Source organism: Urocitellus parryii, chromosome 5 (assembly GCF_045843805.1).
Source record: "Urocitellus parryii isolate mUroPar1 chromosome 5, mUroPar1.hap1, whole genome shotgun sequence".
Classification (NCBI taxonomy): domain Eukaryota; kingdom Metazoa; phylum Chordata; class Mammalia; order Rodentia; family Sciuridae; genus Urocitellus; species Urocitellus parryii.
This window is the reverse complement of record NC_135535.1, coordinates 208,782,845-208,792,584: the sequence shown is the minus strand read 5'-3', so window position 1 is coordinate 208,792,584 and position 9,740 is coordinate 208,782,845. Positions and strand designations below refer to the sequence as shown.

The window sequence follows — 9,740 nt, the reverse complement described above, 5'->3', positions numbered from 1 at the left end:
TTACATTTTCCAACATTAATTTCCATAACTAGATTAGCTGTATGCATTCTTTACGTTTGCTGCTCCTCGTCTTGCTATTTATCATGTTCCTTGGGTAACGTGGCATCATTTTAAGATACCAATCATTAGTCCTAATAGTGCTAATGTGCTTTGGCATTGCTTTGGTTGAAACAACAAAAACACCACCACCCTCCCCTCCACACTCACCCAGATCGCACTGAGGAGGAGAGATTTCTTTCTTCCCCACGATGGGGAGCAGCCAAGGCCCGGTGTGTGATTGACTGCAGATTTTGAAATTGGTACCCAAATCGAATAAATGTTGGACGTGTACATATGACACCAGTTTTGTGAAGTAGAGGTTTAGACTGTTTTGAAGAGGGGTTGAATTTCAGCAGTTTTCATTACAAAGTTATCTTTTGATCATGAACTTTGCTGTCCAGTGTCTGAAAAATTAAGCCCGGAAAACTCCATGAGTTAAGCCTAAAGAAATATGTGGCACCAGTGGAGAGCAATGCTAATGTTTAACTAGCTGAAATCCCGGTTTGCTTAGTGGAGAGTGTTGGGTATCTGACAGAAGGGACAGCTCTCTTATTAGTAATCAAATAGGGTGGGCCAGTTGTGGCCGTCACTCAGGCAGTTGAGAACAAGTTCAACACTTTATAGAACTCAAACTACTAAAATCAATGTAATCACATTTGTCGTCAGTGTTGTGGCTATGGAAATCATACAGCCTTAGGTGGTTGTCTTGTGACTGAACTGATTTTATTTTTTTGGATTGGCTAACGGGTTTGAGTAGCTGTGGGAGTCTTGTGTGAGTAGAAGATGCTTGGAAAGGCAGCACATGTTAGCTTTGCAGGATTGTGAAAGTGTTTCATCTTCTGAGTGGGATTTATAAATTTGAAAAGATGATTTGTTTTTACGTCATGAGACTTTTAGCATGCTGTAATAATGAAGTGGCCGTGTGGATTCGACTCACATTTTGGATGCTATGTTTTCCCTCCAAGATCATTTTGGATTTATGCAACATTCAATCATTTGTTGACTGATTGATACTGAGTAACTCTCCGAACTCAGTTTTTATCACATGATGGGAAGTGTCTCCTCCAGATATACAAAATTTATTCTTCGTGTCTGAGGGAATGCTCTCTTATATCTGGTTAATTAGAGTATGTGCTGAGGTTACTCATACCTCTGTAGCCTAAGAGAAGTGTGTGATCATTTGATATTCTAGAAGCATGAGAGGAGGGGAAAAATGTAAAAACATTTGGTTAATGGGTTTACCATGTTTATTTGAATAAGGAGGATTGAAGCTCCATTTATGTTTGGCATAAATGCTTTGGAGGTCTTAATTATTGATGGAAAATCTGCTCTGCTTCTAAATTCAAAGATATGACAATTTTATAGGATTTTTAATCACCTTCCATGTTAGGGATTTTTAAGGTAAGAATAGTTTTATGTAATGACAAAGACAGTGTACATTTTTAACATTCTTAAGAGAGCTGTCATTTACAACGACAAAATACTATCAGCATTTTGCTGCTTGCTGAAACCTCTGTGAAACGATTGTGGCATTGGCACTGTCTCCAGCTTAAGGCATATTTCTAGGAGAAAAAATGAATTTAGTGTTCACTAGGGCAAGTTGTGTTAATCAGAGGAAGAAAAACACCTATAGGAGGGGAATCTCTTTGGAGCGATGTGGTCTTTCACAACTGAGATGCGTTTCGATTTCATAATGACAGTCATTTCTGTGGGGCGTGTGTTGCCTCTGAAAATTAGTTGCTTATGTTGAGTTTCTAGCCTGTGTTTCCTCTTGAGTATTGCAGAATAAAATGTCCCATCAGATTGGTGAGTCAGATTACAGGTCTCCACCAGCCGTGTCGTCACTTGGTTAGTTGGCTTAAAAAAGAATTATATACAATGCGCTTCGCTGGCTCCTTGTGGCCTTTGGATACATTTAGCAGGTCCTGACCAGATAAGGCATATTTGTCCTGAGGATATAAACCAATAATTCCAACCTGAATTGAGATCAATGGCCCCACATTTGTTCCAACCCACTCCAAGCCTCTTTTGCGTGTGGAGACTGCTTTTCTGTGTTATGAGGACAGAGGTGTGTGCTCCCCGCTCTGGCAGGGTGATCACATGCTATAGACCCTGATTCCTTAAATCAATTAATTACACAATTTAGTCTAGTTATCTTCCAGGAGCATTAAATACTTATAAATGGCATGGAAGACCCTTCAGAGTAAAGAAGGGGGAAACAGTGAGGATGTTTCCCATGCCAAAGCCCTTTTCATTTATTGTGAAGGTTTTGCTTATGTTAACTGTTTTCTTCCCCATAAAACACGGCTAGAGAAACAATTTTTATAGCTCCATGGATATAATTATACTACAGTGTATTTAAAATAATATAGCAACTTATGGAGCAGAGGAGAAACATGGCATTGTAAAGGAAGAGGTGCAGTCCGTAAAGAGATGACTCAGGAACCAGTGTCCATGTGGATTGTGTTGACCTGCAGAGAGCCCGCTGCAGGAAGGAGAGGGCATGCTTGTACCCATGCATGGCCTCGCGCATTCACCCACATGTGTGCCTGTGCATGCATGTAAGTATACACATGCACATATACATGCATGGATTTTTATGGTATTGCTGGAAAGGGTGGGAGTATCATTTTCCTCATGGAATAATGTTTTCTGGGAAAACACAAAAGCAGATGGTCTTCATTAGGAACACCCATTGTCCACATATCCCAGCTATGAGCAGATAAATCTCTCCTGTTTCACCCGTACATTCCAAGGGCTGCAAATGATTACAGGATGTCGGCGTAGCTGCTAAACCAAAACCACACTAGGGCCCACATCATTCGCCTGTGCCATCCCGGTCTGTTTCCTTGGGAGCTCTGGAAATGCCCAGGAAGGCTTATCCTCTTTACCCTCCCCTTCCTTGCTTGGCCTGGGGCGGGGGGCGGGAGGGCAGGGTCCAACTGTTGCAGCCGACTGGGGGGCGCAGGAGCAGGGCAATGTGGCTGCCCACACGGCTGGCCCACACGGTGGGCCGCATGCAGAGTGGGGAGCAGGCTTGGCGGGGCGGTTCCAGATGGCACCGTCTCTGGCACCCTGCTCGCTGGCATCTCTGCAGCAAGCAGTGCCCCCTCCCCAGTGAATCTGGCATTCGTCTATGGAGTTTGGGAGACTCATCATTCCAAGTCTGCCCTGCTTTCCTGTGTGGAAGCCAGACATCTGTTTATCCCATTTTCCTTCATACAGAGTTTGGAATAGCTTTACTTTTTCTTTTTTGGAGGGGGGTGGTGGTGGTGGTGGTGCGAAGTTTTGTCATATTTAACAGCTGTTACAGAATTTCAACCCCATGGGCTCTGAAAATACTTTGCAGCTGACCTCAGATTTTTATACATAATTGATGTTGGGATGTAGAAAAATATTATTTGCTTAACCTTTCATTGTCTGCGATTTCACATTGTCTTTGGTAGAGGCCCTAACTACCAGCGGTCTAACTCTCTGCTCCCCCCGCCCAGCCCTCCAAAGCCTTACTTTGATTCATTTGTGCGTTTTAAGTTTACACCTTTAAAGTGGTTGCAGAACGGTAGCCCAAGACCGATCGGAGGTTTTCTTTTTCTCTCTTTTTTCTTTCTCTCTCTCTGTCTCTATGTCTCTCTCTCTCTCTCTCTCTTTTTTTTTAGTCAACAGTGTTTCCTTTCACTTCCTGTCACAAAGGTCAAAGAGAGCCGACCTTTGCTGGCAGTCCCGCTCGCTGAATTATTCATGGGATTGACTTTTTGTCAGCACACACAGTTGTGCTCTGGGACATTTTATTCATTTACCTCATTTAAAGCGCCTTTCTGCACCTGTTCAAGTATTAATATCATGTAATTTGGGCCTAATGCCGATTTTGCTGAACACTCATTATATTTTTTATTAGCTATATTTCCAAACGATTATGTATGATTATTACCAAGCCTTACAAACAGCACCGGGTTATTCCCTCGCCCTTTACATCTTCTTGTCAGGTTGTTTTCAGAAGCGGGGAGGATAAACATTTGACCAGTCCCAATGTTTTTATTCCTACTCCATCTCCAAGCAGAGAACTTAAAGCTTCCTCCCTCATGGCTTTGCACGAGCGTGATTAAATCCAACTCCGCCGAAGCTGTACAAATGCCAGCATTTATAAGGTCAACGCTTTTGTTAAAAATGCTATGTAAATGAGGATCTGCAAAAAGGGACATTAAATAAAATTAAATTCATTGTCTTCTTTAATGTCATTTACATTTTGGCTAAGCCTCGGCCTGTCAAGGAGGATTTTAAAAATAATTTTAATTACACATCATTTAGGGATCCAAGGTTTTCTATTCAGTAGCATTTGGACAACCTGCAAAACGGAGACTGTTTATTAACTTCTTAAATGACAACTTGTCGTTTCATCTGCATAATGCAATGAAAACAGTATAGTTTGGTGTTAATTTTTCCTTCTCAGTTTTCTTAAAGATGTGAATGTAATTATCACCAAATAGGCCTTGGGACCCTCAAGTCCTCCCTTGGCCCTGGCTGTGTGCGTTCGAGACATTCTTTGGTTCTGGGTCTGTTTTAATACACGGGGACTTCAGAGAAGGGAAAATGTTGGCTAGAAATTTGGCAATATTGAAGCACACTTTGGATGAATGGACGTGGCTACAAAGAATCCGATTCTGGCTGGCGCAGGCCCCACTTGGCTCCGCCGGGCTCAGGTGTGAATGGCCGTTTCATTCCCTGGCACACCAGTGCAGAGAGGCAAAAAGTTCACTGCGCTCATTCATCCTTCAGACATTTTTTTTTTCATAAACTTCTGAAAATAAACAGAAAAGGAAGAGCAGTTTTATTGAGTCACAACGACATGCTTTCATTTAAATAGGGAGGCACCAAGAACAGTGCCCACTTTGTGCGTCTGCTCCTGCCCATAACCCCGAGATGAGTGTGCCTCACGCACGCCACACTGCCCGGTGTGCTGGGGCGAGCCAAGGGTCAGGGCCACGACCAGGCCCGGGCCTGCATCCCTGGCCTACACTGAGGGGGCCTCTGCAGATTCATGGCTGCCTGGCCTGGTAGGGGCTCCACGGCCAGACCAGTCCAGGGCCAGGTTTGAAAACAAGCCACAGGCCCACAATGACTTCCGCAGCACTCTTCCCCCGCTTGGCTCCTGCAAGGGGAAAGCTCTGTGGTGCTGCCTGCACAGGGCCGGCAGCAGCAGGCGGCCACTAGGAGCATGCAGGGGTGGAGGGAGGGGCTGGAGGCAGGGCTGTCAGAAGCTATAGTCCAGGAGGGGAGTTGACGCAGACCATCCCGCGCCTCTGCGGCAGTCTTATCAGGTGGAGAGTGGAGATAGAGCCAGTGCTTGTAATTGTGTTAGGATGGCATGGATGCATTGGATTACCTTACGGAAAGCCATCCAAACGGGAGTTCTGCTACGCATGCTTACAGGAAGCGAGTAATTACGCTCTGTGCACCAGGAGATAATTGGGGCTGGCCAGAGGCCTTCTCATGACGCCGGAGGAAGCTGGAGGAGCTGGCCTCGTGGAGGCGTTTAGGAGACACACAGGAGGAGGGGGATCTTTGCTGGATAGAGGTGGCTCAAGTTGATGCTGTAATTTTCGGTTACTTTTCAAAGATGGTGAATAATTTATCAGGATTCAAACTCACAGTGGCAGTGGGAGGCACGTTGGAGGAGGGAGAGATTCCAAGCTCTAATGATGGAAGTTGTCCTTGCAGACAGGAAGTGATTGACAAGTAGGGGTACAGGAAGTGAAAACTCAGGGAGCTTAACCTGTGCTTGGCAAAGCTCTGGAGCTCCGTGGTGTTCAAAGACGAAACCCCTCCTGCCGCCAACAGAACACACGCTCCTCTTGTTTGTTTATCTTAGTAGCAAATCTCCCAGAAATGTTTGTGGTTAAAACTCTGTATAATGAGACATTATGCTGGTATTATTAATGCTTTAAAATAAAAATATGGTTATCATTTAGAAAAATAAACAGAGGAATTTTATGGGTTAAGGACTTTTTTGTATTGTAAGTTTTTTAGTCTTTGGGGTAGCTAGCATTCATTAAATTGTAGAAGCTCGAGAAAACTGTTTTTGAAACAATTTACGCAGAAAACAGCCAGTCATATCTGTCAAACTAGTAAGTGTTGTAAATTTGTCAACATTTTGATGAAGAATGCTACGTGTGTCAGGGCCTAGGGAAACTCTGGTTTTAGTTGTTTTTGAATCACTTTTGTCCCCTGTCCTCTAAAAACAAAGCAAATGTTGTCCCTCTGCAACACCTTTACTGATCATTGCTTGGCCAGAAAATACTCAGTCCATGCGGGCTGCAGTGCCCCATGGATGGACTGCGTCCTCTGTGTACAGAGGGGCCACACTTTGCGCCTTCCCGGTAATTCACTAGGAAATGAGTTTACCATGTGCGGAAAGGAAGGGGCTCGTGTGGTGTTGTTGCAGGACACAGAGCCCAGGCCCCACCAACGGAAGGAGTCGGCTCCAGCGTGTCTCTGCTGGAAGGCCAGGGAGCTGCTGCACATCTGGGAGGAGGCAGCCTTTGCCCAGACAGGCAGCCCCAGCCGCACCCCAGCCTCCGCCCCTACTCCCGCCCCTGCTCCCGCCCACTGCCTGTAGCTGCCCGGTCCCTCTCTCTCAGTAGAAAGCACTGGGGGCAGGGCGCCATGTTAAAGCAATACAAATGAACAAAACTTTGGCAATGATAAGGCCCTCGAAGCATTTGCCCTTGTGATGGTGAGTTTGCAAGGGGAAGACCAGCCTTGACCCTGGAGGCCTGCTGTCTTAAGTAAGGCCTCCAGAAGAGTTTCTTACAAAGCTTCACCGTGTCACCCTTGCTAGAGGTTTTAACCCAAATGGAAAGATGTATGGACCTGCTGATCTGGCTCTTATGGGGCTGCAGATAAACAGGTGACGTGCAGCAGGAGCCCTGGGTTGGCAGTGTGTCTTCTCCAAGCCTGTCACCCCAACCCTGGGCAGGGGACAGGACTTACATAGAAGGTCACTTTCCCCAAATTCTGTTATTAGGGGAAGGGTCTTTATAGCCCAATGGAGAGGGTGCTCCTTTTGTTTTAAGTAACATTCAGGAAAGCCAATTTGGTGTTTTGATATTGGGGTCAAGGATGACAGTCGCCAGCCCTGTTTGAGGACAGGCCGCTCCTTGATTATCTTCTAAGTTCTCAAAGACCTTTGGTGCCAGGGAATGTGCCTGGTATGAATCTAAAAGCTGGTGGATTCAGGCAGGCATCCTCTCCAAGTTGCCCTTGTCCATAACCATGTGCCCTACCTGTAGAGGAAGGACTAGGCGATGTGGAGGGGACAGGGACTGGGGGCCACACAGAAGCAGATTGTCCCCACTTGGTAGTGTTGTCCTCTGCATTGGATGTGGGTTAGAGATGTTTGCTTTTAAAATCATTTAAGACCAATTCATAGACTTTATTTTCAAGAGCAGTTTTAGGTTGGCAGAAAAAAGACCAGAAGGTACAGAGCTCTCTTATCCGCCCTCCTCCCCACCTTCAGTCCCCCTAGCATGAGCATCTTTTGTTGGTGTGGGACATTAGTTACCACTGAGCCATATTGATACATCACCAGTAACTAAAGTCCGTGGTTACATGAGAGCCATATTGATACATTACCAGTAACTAAAGTCCGTGGTTACATGAGAGCTCACTCTGTTCTTCCTGTGGGCTTTGATAGAGGCCTGGTGATGTGACTCAGCTGTCACAGCGTCACACACAGAGCCCTGCCCTAGATCCTCAGTTCCCCACCTGTGCATCCATCCACCCCTTCCAGAGCCCCTGTCAACCACGTCTCTTTACTGGTGACCGTGGTTGGCCTCCTATGTGGAGGACTTTGCAGACGGGCTCTGTCACTGAGCAGTGCGCATTGGAGTCTCCTCCAGGTCTTTTGTGGCCTCCTACTTTTTGACTTTCAGGGTTTTGTTTTGTTTTCCTTTCCCAAAATTTCTGGCAAGATCTTTCCTGTCTCTTGGTGACTTGGCATTTTGTCACGAACGCCTTCGTTCCTGACCGGGGCAGCTTCTCATGTAGGAAGCTGTCTGTGGGGTTCTTGGGGCTCTGGGCAGTGCACACCTCTCGCCTGCCCTCTGTTGCATTTAAGCAGCTCCTTTGCAAAAAGATCAAAGTGTCTTAACTTTTCGCTGTGAACTTATTTAAGTGGTACAACTCAATTTCACTTACTATTGGGTTTATTTCCTAAATAATACTATTTCAGAATATCTAAATAGCACAGGCCATAAAAGGAGAATGATTAAATTTTCGGGAAGGCAAAAATGCTGCACCATGGCATAAAAACAGGATGAATTCAGCATTCAGTGTAGTTGTTGGCTTTTTTGCTTTAATAAATTAAACTACAAATTTTCCTAATTGCCAAACAAAATGTTAGGCCAGCCTTAGCCATTGCTGACAGTAAAACACAACATAAAACCTGCTGAGAGTTATATGTGGTATTTAATACGAGGCAGAGTAATGCAAGGGTTTTTACGGTTAAGTGTGAGTTCGCACCCACAGCATTTGTTTCACATTAGGAAAGGTTTGTAAATCAGATCAGTGTGCTGGGACGGGTGGCCCCATGGCCTCTCTTCCTTGATATTTGGTTATTGGACATTCTGCCAAGGGGAGCTCCCCTGTCCACTTCCACGTTCTCAATGAAGCGATAAGCCCTCTGACATGAGGAAGATTGGGTCGGCAAGCAAGTGGGGGATTGGATTGGATGAGCTGCTTGTCCCCACCATCCGAGGTCAGTGGCCTGATCCGGCCACTGGGCAGCAGCCATCAGTTACTGGGACGTGGGCTGCCGTGGGTCCCCGGCCAGCAGAGGCCCCAGGGAGAGGTGCAAGGACCTGGGAAAGTGCTTTTGGGGGGGGAAACGGCAGTCACTGTCATTTATTAAATTTGACAAGCGAGTTCTAAATATAACAGCCCTTTCCCCAAAGATCATTACTTTGAACAAATAATGAGTTATGCAAGTTCATACCCTGCGAGGGTCCCCAGCCAGAGCTGTGCCCTTGTGAGGCTCAGAAACAGATCCTACCCTCTCTCACTCCTGCCTGATGACCGTTCCTTTCCCCTTCCCTGGGTCTCCAGGGTTCTCGTCCTGGATGCAGGTCTGGCCTCTCCTGGGCATAGCTTACCAGTGACAAGGCCAGAAAAAGCTTTAAGATGAAAACATACTCGTTTTGGCTCAGAATATCATGACACATAGGTAGTCTTAAAGGTACCTCTTTCATGTGTGCTGGTGAATTAAGCAAGCACAGAAGTCGATTTAACTTTAAGGGAAATTGTGACTTGGCGGCTGCAAGTCCTGCTGTTGGAAGCATGTTTTCTGGGCCGGGTGTTTGTCACGACAGGTGACTCCTGCTCCTGTTTCCTAAGACCCCATTATAATCATTCCCTGCAATTAGAGCGTCCAGAACCCCTTTCCAGCCCCAAACACATTTGTTCCCATTTATTAGACTGAAGCAGTAACTAATTTACATTGTTTCGGAGTTGTGTGTTGTGGTAATTTATTGCGTGTGCAGGGGGTCAAACAGAGTTGACCATGCAGCAGTGCAGATCCCTCCTGTAAGGCGAGGAGGGGACCCAGGAACCAGAGGCAGGGAAGCCAAGGGCATGCGATTTTAAAACTGCTACCATCTTTTTAATCACGTTTTGATTTATTCCTTGTGACGTTACTGGCTTTACTCTTA

At 45.8% G+C, this 9,740-nt stretch overlaps 1 protein-coding gene across 8 annotated transcripts in view; it reads left to right on the top strand.

The window, feature by feature from the left end:
• The window catches only part of Ebf3 (EBF transcription factor 3), a 117,237-nt gene that overhangs the window by 6,993 nt on the left and 100,504 nt on the right, over nucleotides 1-9,740 (top strand). The window lies entirely within an intron of this gene.